We start from the raw sequence: 11,265 nt of genomic DNA, 5'->3' as shown, positions 1-11,265 counted from the left end.
GTACAGAAATAGTTTGAGGGATCGCTGTGTCTCATTAATGCACATAATGAACTGACAAAATGCAGGATGTAAACACTACAGACTGTTGCTTTCCACTGTGATCAGTGAAAATCTTGCATTCAGTATGCAGACATGTACATGTTACCATGGGTATCAAACAACACAGCATATTGCTTATATAGATCAAATATATGATCCCTTGCTGAATAATTCATAAAGAGCAGATTAGTTTTTGAATTCATAATAAAACCACATATCTGTCCTACATACTGTACTGGGACTGAAAGTTTCAAGTCATATGGATTGAGAGAAATGTGAAAAGTGAAATAATTTTAATGCCACATTATTTTTAATTGTCAGTGAGCAAAATAAATTAATACAATAAATATATTATAACAGGAGTAAAAGTTGGATGCAAGTACTGTACAGTAGAGATCCATATATATTGAAATAATGGGGGCTCCTGTTTCTGGGAGCTACTTTTACTGAAATGATTCAGGTAAAAAATATTTTACACCTTTCTTCATTTCACCAAATCATTACAATCAAAGTCACAAGAGGAAAGTAAAAAGCAAGAAGCTTTTTCGTGCCCATCTGCATGTACATGAAAGAACAGTGCTAATGGCTTATTGCAACATGCACCATACAAATCCTCAGCCCTCCAAATACTACAAAACCCATTCAGGACTAAAGATGAACCTCTTTGCAGTCTAAGCTCATAAAATGTGGCTTCAAACTTGTAATGTGTCTGAGCTACGTGTAGCCTCCAGCACGTTACATTACAGTCAGAGTGCCCTAGTGATCGCAATGTAGGAAAACCTTGTAACCATGTAAGATTAAACTTTATTATTCCCTGAAGGGAAATTTAGGTAAATATGTCTGTGTGTTATTGTGTGCGTGTTATTGCCAACTGTATCTACTCCTCAATAATAGGCATCTCAACTCCGCCTTCCAGCACAATCAATCAAAAACATATTGTCTTATATTGTGACAGATAAAGCAAATGTCTGCAAAAAAGTGTCAGTCTTCTGTGAGGCTTGGCTCACCTGTATTGGACACATTGGTACGTGTTATGATCTTGAATTCGCCACAGTAACATTACCTGTGAAGTTATCTCGATGCTGTTTGGTCAGGTAGCTAGCTTTGTAACGCTAACAAGAGCCCAGCTGATAACTAAGCTCTTATTGCTCTGAGCCAAAGAAAAACATGCAGTGTGCAGTCACCTCAGACCTACTTGAAAAGCATCACCAGTTGCCATTTTTTCTTGGATTTTAATTACTGACATTAATTTTTCACCAATATTGAAATGACATTTTACATGAGTCTATTCTGCCTAAATACATGGACCTGGGGTCATTTCAAGTGCATATTTTTAATCTACGAAGAATTCCTTATCAATACATTTTAAACACTATCACAATGCTACAATGTACATCAAATTTGACATGCTAAGTCTGCACACTTGTGATGTGAAAATTTTAATTATTTAATTTTAAAAACATGTTATGGTGCCTCCTAGTGTTAGTGACACTTCACCATCAAGTAAAGTCATGTAAATGGAAGAAAATGAATGAGTAACACTGTGCAATGTAATTGTTGATAGTCGGCTCCAGAGAATCATCACTTTGTCCCGGGGTCAAAACACAGACTAGTGTGAAAAAGCTGTTTTGCATATTTTGCTCATTTGTAGGAAAAACAAAACAGGCCGATGGACATGGCCCATACCATGAGGGTATGCACAACCACTTTCAATGCTTGGACACCTAAAAAAAAGCCATTTGCAACATGCTTGGATCACTGCTGGAACATAAACACTTAAAACTATCTAACATTTAAAAAACTAAGTAAGGGTTACAAAGAAAAAGGAACAACTAAGTAATAAAACAGAGCTATGAGTTTTTTCCTAGTGACAGTTCAGCTAAGGTAGGATCTGATGGAGTCAGAGAATATACAGGTGACTTAGCACATTAACTGAGTTTCCTGTAGACAACCGTGCCTTGTCTCCACATGTCTAATGTGTAAGGGGTACATCTGGCAGTGTGGCAACACGTACATAAACATGTGCTGAAGCCAGGGGGATTCATAACTTCAGCTGTGCAGTGACCTATACCTACCTGTGTGACCCGCTTTGCCTGAAGTAAAGAAATGGTGAACACAAAAGCCACGGAGCAGTGAAGACGGTATAGTACAATAATAAATCATTTCTCTAGTGGTGAGTGGTAGATGTGCAGGGTGATGACTGCAATGCTAAGTATATGGCTTTCTTCATTTGTATGGTGGAACACTGTGGCTCAACCAAACGCATCATATTCTGAAAATAATATGGAGTCATTTAATTGTCTGTGGGATATATGCTTTTGGGTCAGTTTACGTCACATAATGAACGTGGACATTGGAGTACTGCAGTTTGGCCATGATGTCAAAATCATTCAACAGCCCATCATCATTACTTGGGGCTCTGGCAACCGTCACTGCCTTTTAGTATTCTCTGCCGACAGTATAGCCACATTGAAAAGCAGCACCACAAACTGGCATGTGTGGATGAATATACAGGGTGATAAGGTCAGTTGCCCCACATCTCTCAGTAAGATAGCATTATCACTGTGGGTATGTTAGCCTCACCGAGCTGCTAGCATGACTGGTGCTTATTAACATTCACCTTTAATCTTATCTGACCAACGATAGTTACTTCAGAGTCAGTCCCCTTTTCCTCTATAATCTCCCCTACAACTATAATCCTTGATACACAGTATATCTTATTCCAGTTACCTTTATTTGGTAGGTCAGTGAAATATGCATATTCCATGTGTATTGTACTATATAATTTGTTAGCCAGTGGGTTCCAAGTGTTAAATGGTGATTAATGGGAGAGTAATGAATAACTTTCTGTACTTTTCTAAAATACACATTATAGTAAGATGAAAAAAGTCTGGCTCTTTTAGTTATTTAAATGATATTGCTCTCGGTTGGATGCTAACAACTCAGAGCTGTTCTGTAAAAAGTCATATGCTAAGACTGTTGCGAACCCCTGATAACCTCTATAGTTCTGTATTTCAATTATGGTCATATGATATTCTTTATTGTAAAGGTTTACTAGGAATTAGTAACTACTAGCTGCAAGTGTGAAAGAGTAAAAAAGCACAATATTTGCCTTTGAAAGTAGCACAAAATGAACTCACTCAAAGTATCTCAGAACTATTCAGGTACAGTTCTTGAATAAATGTACTTTTGGCCATTGGATATGAAGACACCGTGAGGCCATACCATACATTCCATAGGCTAGTTTTGTGAGATCAGCATTTGTTTTTTTGTTTGATTGTTTTGTTTTGTTTTTTAAATATTCCTTCTGTAAGCACTAGGTCAATTGTGCTGCAAGTTTCTATCAAAGCCAACTGATCAATAACGGCAGTCAACAAATACAAAAAATTCCGGCTGTCATCTTTATTTTTGAAGAGACCATTTTGTGCTCTGCATCTCTACTGCTTCCTCTTAGCTTTCTTCGATGACTTCGTGTTTTGCTGGGATTCAATTAGTTTAAGGCTGCTTTGTTTCATCTCCTCACGGGACAGACAAGAGTCCTCTTCTTCCTCATCGCTTTGTGGGGGAGTGTCTGTGAATGATGTACACATACATATATATATATATATATATATATATATATATATATATATTAAGGCTGTCAATCGATTCAAATATTTAATCGTGATTAATCATATGATTGTCATGAGATGACTCGTGATTAATCACAACTTAATCACATATTTCTATCTGTTCTAAATGTAAATCTGAAAATCTAATTTAAATTCATACTTTTCAAGTTTTTAATACCCTAATCAACATGGGCATGGACAAACATGGATGCTTTATGCAAATTTCTGTTGCTGCTGCACTCTTTACTGTCTATGGTTGCATTTTCAACTTCTCCTACTATGGGCTAGGCCACGGGTCAAACAGGAAATACGCTCTGTGTTAATTGCGCGTTAATAAAATGAGTGCCGTTAAATTGAGTTTGCGTTAACGCATTACTATGATAGCCCTAACAGACACACACACACACACACAGATATATATGTGCATATATATATATATGCTGCTCCTCACTTGGAGCAGTTGGCCTCTTGCTGTTCCTTGAATCCATTGTGTTGAATTTGTCCAACAAACTCAAAAACTAACAATGAAGAAGACACAGAGGTTAAGGTTGTGCAGATTAACAGATTAACTAGAAGCAACAGAACCATAATTTACTAGATAACTTGAATCTTTCCCCAAAAGAGTGACCTTGATGCTAAACAGTGATTAGCATGTCAACATTTTAGGTTACCAGTAAAAAAACTTTTTAAATTATTTTTTTAATGGAAAATGGATATGGAATTTAGACCACATAAACAGCAGAAATATACTATACTCACAAAATAATAGATACACTGTGGAACTTGCCACAACCACACCTTAATGAATGTTGTCTATCAGTCCTCATACAGAAAACATGTTTTCTCCTCGAACTGTTAGTGTACGCCTTTGATAGTTACATAAAATTGATAGTTGGCAGACTGAATTGTAACACCTTCTCCTGGTCCAGGCCACTGATCTCAGGTTTCTGCTTTGATGCTCTTTGGAGTAATGTTGGCAGACGGGCACTGATGTCCCTCAGTTTGTCCAGGCTGTCAGTTCTGGGATTACTGGGCAACCCCTGGCAATGAGGAAAAACATGTTGAATATATAATCAGTTAGTTAGGGTTATTGTCCATATGTGATGACAAATCAAAATGGCCAAAATGCCTGGTGTGAAGAGTGCTCAGCTTTGGGTTGGCAAGATTTATTTAGAAGGACAAGCTCTGACAGAAGAATAAAATGCAATACTCATTCAGTAAATACGCCAGGTAATAAAATTAAATGAGACACATATGCATACTCAACATGGTCAGTGCACTGTCTCTCAATGGAAATTATTCTACTACAATGCAATGTAGCTACAGGGGTCGGTGCCCTGTAGCTACATTGCACAGGCATCTGGGTTGGATGCTTTGCAAACAAGTGCTGTTAGAGTAAAACAGGAAACAACATTCACTTTTTGTATAGTGTTAATATAGTATGCCACTGTATTTTGTATAACATACTGATTTCACATGTAGTGGGTATTTGGGTATGTGAATGTGGCTATAGTGTCATCTGCTTTTAAGGAAGTAGTAAACAAATACATACTGTAAAGATAAGAAATAGTACAGAGAGCAGTGTTTTAGATCCACACCTCCACAGGGACACAACTCATCCTGAAGTAGATATTGCTGACACCTTGTTCAACAGTCTCCAGTAGATCCTGACCCTGCTTCAGCTTGGCCTGCAGTTGTTCAACCCGATTCAATGTCATATCCAGCTTTGTTTGTATTTGTTCCTTCGTTTTGCCACACCTTAAAACAAACAGATGCATTTTAAGCCAATCACCCACATTATAAAAGCAGCCCATAAACAGCATTAAAGTGTCTCATTCTGTAGTTTACATAACACTTTTAATGGCCTTATTTGAAGATGACCCAAAATTCCTCCTCATTTTGTTCTTTTCAGGATAAATCTTTTCTGTTTCCATTTGTTTTCCAGGAGAAAGTGATAAATACAACAATGTGATCAGATATTGATTGTCATAGCACAAGAATGACCCAAGGTGAAGGGAAGGGGACATGCTGTTAGAGATTTACTCACAGTGCCAGTACATGAGCAATGTATGAGGGCTGCTAGCACCAAAGTGCTTTTTAATAGCACACAGCTACAGGCATTAAACTATGGCCTACCAAGTGAGTACAAAGAAGCAGTACGGCAGATTGATGGCTCATTGCATGTGACAGTTTAGCATCCTGAATAGACTGGGTATAGTATAATGAAAATACAGAAAACTCAATTTTCATATCATTTCTAAAAACCACTTTAAATATTTCCTCCCTTACATTTCATACAGTTTCCAAACTGCACTTTCCAGTGTACCATGGGGTTTTTATGTACATTACCAAAAAAAAAAAAAAAAATATGAGTGCATCAGGAAGATGGCCCAGAGTGATGGGGAGCTTAAGCAGAGGCCCGAGGAGGAGAAAGAGGAGCAAGAACCATCATGGCAGGACAAACCCCTGCACGGCATGTACCACCGACAGATCCAAGAAGTGGCTGATATCGAAAAGTCCTACCGGTGGCTGGAAAAAGCTGGACTGAAAGACAACACAGAGGCACTAATCATAGCAGCACAAAAACAGGCCCTGAGCACAAGATCAATAGAGGCTGGGGTCTACCACACCAGGCAGGACCCCAGGTGCAGGCTGTGCAAAGATGAGCACAGAAGTTTAGAAGAGCACAGTGCTAGGAACAGCTAAGATAGGACCCGAGATTGAAGGAAAAACACACACATCTATTTATCTCTCTCTCTCTCTGTCTCTCTCTTTATACATATACTGTATATATATATATATATATATATATATATATATACACACATAGAGATACATAGATAGACAGATAGATAGATAGATAGATAGATAGATAGATAGATAGATAGATAGATAGATAGATAGATAGATAGATAGATAGATAGATAGATAGACAGATAGATAACCCCAGCTATTGTACATTTGTAAAAAACTGAATATGAATTAATATAAATGAGACCCTGTAAATTCAGTTTGGGCTTGGAATTATACGCTGTTCTCATTACTGATTAATGAGAGTAAGCATCTGGTCTATAAAATGTCAGAAAACAGTGAAAAAATACCTTTCTTGTGGAGTAACTAGCACAAAAAAGGTTCTTATATTGTCATAAAGCACATTGGTGTTAGGCAGGAAAATAAAAGTACTGTCACCCATTGTGTCTGAATTTGACTACAGCTGGTCCTCATTGGCAACAAGAAGACAACTATCATCAACTATCACTTTGATTTATAGAGGTTGTGCGCAAAAACTACCTCACTTTTCAGTTTAAAACTACTGCTCACCAGACCAGATTTCAGTATGTTTATTGTTACCCCTTGGGTAAATACTTTATCTGGGAAGATTGCCTTTCACGACTTTGCAGCTGATAAATGGAATGAATTACAGAAGCTTTTATAACTTTTATGTCTCATCCCACTGGCTGATTTTGAATTTTTAACTTCAAATCTATTCAGGAAAGTCTGTGGCTGTCTCAGTATGTGCTTTTGTTGTGTATGGATGCAGGAAAATGTAAGTGAAGCCTCTGGAATAACCTGGTTTTCTGCAATAATGGATTGTAAAATAGGATCTGACCTTATCTAAGTCACAAGTACAAACACAGTGTGCTTATTCTAGGAATACCTAAAGAATTATAAGCATTTGTGTCTTTGTACAATATACCAGTTAAAAATTTACGCTGCTTAGGGAAAAAGTCAGTGAAGCCTTGGATTGAATAACTGGTGGAACCTCTTTTGGCAGCAGCAATTTCAAACAAGGACTTCCTTAAGATTTGCACAGTCTGAGAGACAGTACTTCACTCTACTTTTGGATATTTTTGTTTTAGTAGTATGAAACAACCTTTTTACACCATGAGTAGTTCTGCATGTTCTTCCCAAACAATTCAATCTACTCATGTGTCCACAAAACATATTCCCAGTAGGATTTGGAATGTCAGGGTGGTCTTTGGAAAACAACACATCATGATTTTTGTTTGACGACTTCATGAACAGAAATGTTAACCAGCTCCAGTGATTCCATTAAGCCTTTAGATGTTAGTCTGTGCATCTTTTTTACCCCACTGAACAGTCTATGTTGTGCCTTCAAATTCATCTTAGCTGGGTGTTCAATTCCAGGGACAGCAACCACTGTAGGAAATCACCATTTAAAGAGAGCAGAAGCTTTTTCTGAATAGCAAGCTCAAAATATTGTGTGTCATAGCACCTCTAACACACACCTCCAGTAGGGCTTGATGATGTTTGTTGATGTTGTTAGCCTGAGGGTTCACATACTTTGAATATCTGTATCATCATCATCCTAACATACTGTAGATGTGACCATATAGTAAGAGAAATATAAAGTCAAACATAAATAAATGTAAATCTACATAAATGCATGAAATCTAAAAAGGGATCACTTACTTTTCATTGCTGCTGTGTCATAGCAACTTGTAACAGTTTAAAACTCAAAGATTTGGTTTACTAACAGAGAAGACTATGGAAACCAGCAAATATAGCACACTTTATATTAACATGGATATTCATAAAATCTGTTGTAAACTGTGACCAGAGAACGTGTAATGTGACGCTTGAGGAAGGAGAGGAATAGGACATAAGTGCAGACAACTTAGTTTTTATTCTCCATACAAAATGAAACTTGGCTCAAGATCAGGAAAACCAGGAACACAGGAACTCACTCAGGTACAACTTAGTGCAACTCAACACTAACATGTGCCTCTTGAATGCAATCTTACACAAACTAATGCAACTAACAATAACCTCCAGCAGAGAACAAAAGCCCCAGACAGGTATAAATACATGGGAAACAAAAGGCTAACAGAACACAGGTGTAATCAATCAGGATAATGAAACGTGAAGCTACCTAGAACAAAACCGGACGAGGCAGGAAACGAGAACCAAAATAAAAGTTCCACACAGGAAGTCAAAATACCAGTCCATAACAGAACTTATAGTATTTTTGCTTTAAGCAGTAGGCTACTTAAACAGTCATTCCATATTGAATGTAGATTGATTGTCACTCAGTTAATATTTTCACTCCAACTTTAGATATAGATTTTGAATAAAATGCAGTGGGCCATATTCAAGTAGGCAGGTATTTTAGGTGGCCATCTGAACTTACCCCTCTCTCTACAACTACCACATATTTATGCCTTTGCACTGGCAATAGTTACAGCAGGTGGGATTATGTTTTCAGTTATCGGTTCATCCATAAGCGTGTCCCATTCTTGCGAACACAATACCGCAGGAACACCTTAAGGGTTAATTGCTTCAAATGTGGGGTCTCACAGTCAGTAATGTTGTATCGTCTAACATGCATGTAAAGTGTAACCTGGCTGGTCGGTGGAGGTGGAGGCAACCAGTGTGTTACTATTTAAAATTGGTGACAAGTAAAGATTGAATATGACACACTGAATAGGCAGTGTAGCAGACTTTCAATGACAATACCTTGTAGTTGCAGGTCTCTCACTGAACCTGAGCACGTCATACTGGAGCTCCCGATCACACAGGGTTTTTTTCTTCTCCTCAATCAGTTCCTCATAGCGGGAAATCTCATTGAGAAGCTTCATCTTGGTGGTCCACTGTAACACCACTTTGTGAACTAGGTCCTAGACAGGTAGACACAATATGATAGGCTCTACAGTTACATAATATACCAGTATTATTATATAACCATATAATAGCAGTGAGCATGACTTAATATCAATTAAGCCACAGAGGGATCTGTAGTCATTTCCTGTGGCATAAACACCAATACTGTATTTTACCTATTTGATTTTTCTCTTTGTATCCTTGCTGTTCATTTTGTATATCTGTATTGAGCATGGAGAAAACTGTATTGAATTCAGAACCTGCACAGTAGCACAGCCAAGAGCCTTTCTCAGAGCCTCCATATCTTCCACCAGTTTCATCTCAGACTCTGAAGCACCACAGATGTCATAAGGGTGATGATCTGCAGAAGCACACAGAGCACATTCCAACACTATTTCATTACATAACATTAAATGACTTTTATTGTACGGCTATTAGACAGATGAGCCTTAGTTGTTACACTGAGGAACTAGTGATAGTATTGTAGTGATAATGTATTTTTATGTTAATTTGAAGATGAAAAATTTTCTGTGGTACATAAAATTATTCTAACTACTCTTTTTGTGAGTACTTCACTTTTACATTAGAAATAGAAAAAGAAAATAAGGCCCATGGTCATCAAAATTCACTGTAAAATAAAGCTGTAGAAAGTGAAGAATAACATATTTTACCAAGTATCTGGTTCTCAATGTAAAAGTAACTTTTGAGAGAATACAAATTTTCATTTTTAGCAGTTTGATAAATGTGGGCCCATGGTTACAAGGTGCTTCAAATGTGCACACTAAATACAACACCTTGAAACACTGTACAATAGGATTTCTTGGAATGGTTCATACCAACAAAACAATAGTTATAACAAAATCTTTGTTGCAATACCATTGACAGGAACTGAGTGACCTTCTGTTTCAAATTCCTGCATGTGAAAAAAAGAAGCAACAACAATAAATAAACCTTAGTTAGTTATTTACAAATGGATTCACCAAAATCTCAATTTAGCTCCTTTTCCATTTTTACCTGGCCTTTCAGTCTGCTCTGCCCTGCAAGCCCACCAATTGTTTCCATTTGGCTGTTCAGCTCACACTCACTGTTCATTTCTCTTCTCTTTTCCATTGTCTCATTTTTCATCTGAGCCAGCTTGCTCTGATTAGTTGGATTAAAAGAAAACAACATTTAATCTTTAAAATACTTGACGTAGCTTTGAGAATCCCTTCTATTTAAGACATTTTAGATGATCAAGTCCAAATACAATACACATATTTGTTTAATAACATTTTGTTCTGTATGGAGCTCTCAAGTGGGAGAACCTTGTTCCAGAAATGCCATTCATTTTTTTCATTGATTATGTTGTGTGACTCACTGTTGGAGCTACAATACAATATGAGTTGGATGAGCATAGAACTGTCTAGTCATTACAAAAGATTTAAAAATAAGTTTGAAAATATCCAGTGTTGTAATAACAAATTTAAGATAAACCATTCATTCATTCACCCTTCATCTATAGACCTTATTTAGGGTCCCAGGGATCAGCCGGAGCCTATCCCAGCTCTCTTTGGGTGAAAGACAGGGGTACACCCTGGACAGGTCACCAGTCCATCACAGGGCCACATAGAGACAAACAACCTCACACACTCACACTCACTCCTATGGGCAATTTAGAGTCACCAGTCAACCTGACATACATGTTTTTGGACTGTGGGAGGAAACCAGAGTACCTGGAGAAAACCACACAAGCACAGGGAGAACATGCAAACTCCACACAGAGAGGTCCCTGCTGGGTTGTGAACTCAGGCCCTTCTTGCTGTGAGGCAACAGTGCTAACCACTAAGCACTAAGTCACAAATGTTGACTACTACTCCATCAGTGCATTAATGGGGCAGTGTGGGACATTGTGCATTAATTACACAAGAAAGCCTGCACCTCTAATATATATATAGCATGTTTTAAAGGTTACGATGGCTCGTATTACTACTGTGACTGCGCACAAGAAAGGAAA

Source organism: Mastacembelus armatus, chromosome 9 (genome assembly GCF_900324485.2).
Source record: "Mastacembelus armatus chromosome 9, fMasArm1.2, whole genome shotgun sequence".
In the NCBI taxonomy this organism is placed as follows: Eukaryota; Metazoa; Chordata; class Actinopteri; order Synbranchiformes; family Mastacembelidae; genus Mastacembelus; species Mastacembelus armatus.
The sequence above is the reverse complement of the archived record's forward strand: the minus strand, read 5'-3'. Positions refer to the sequence as shown.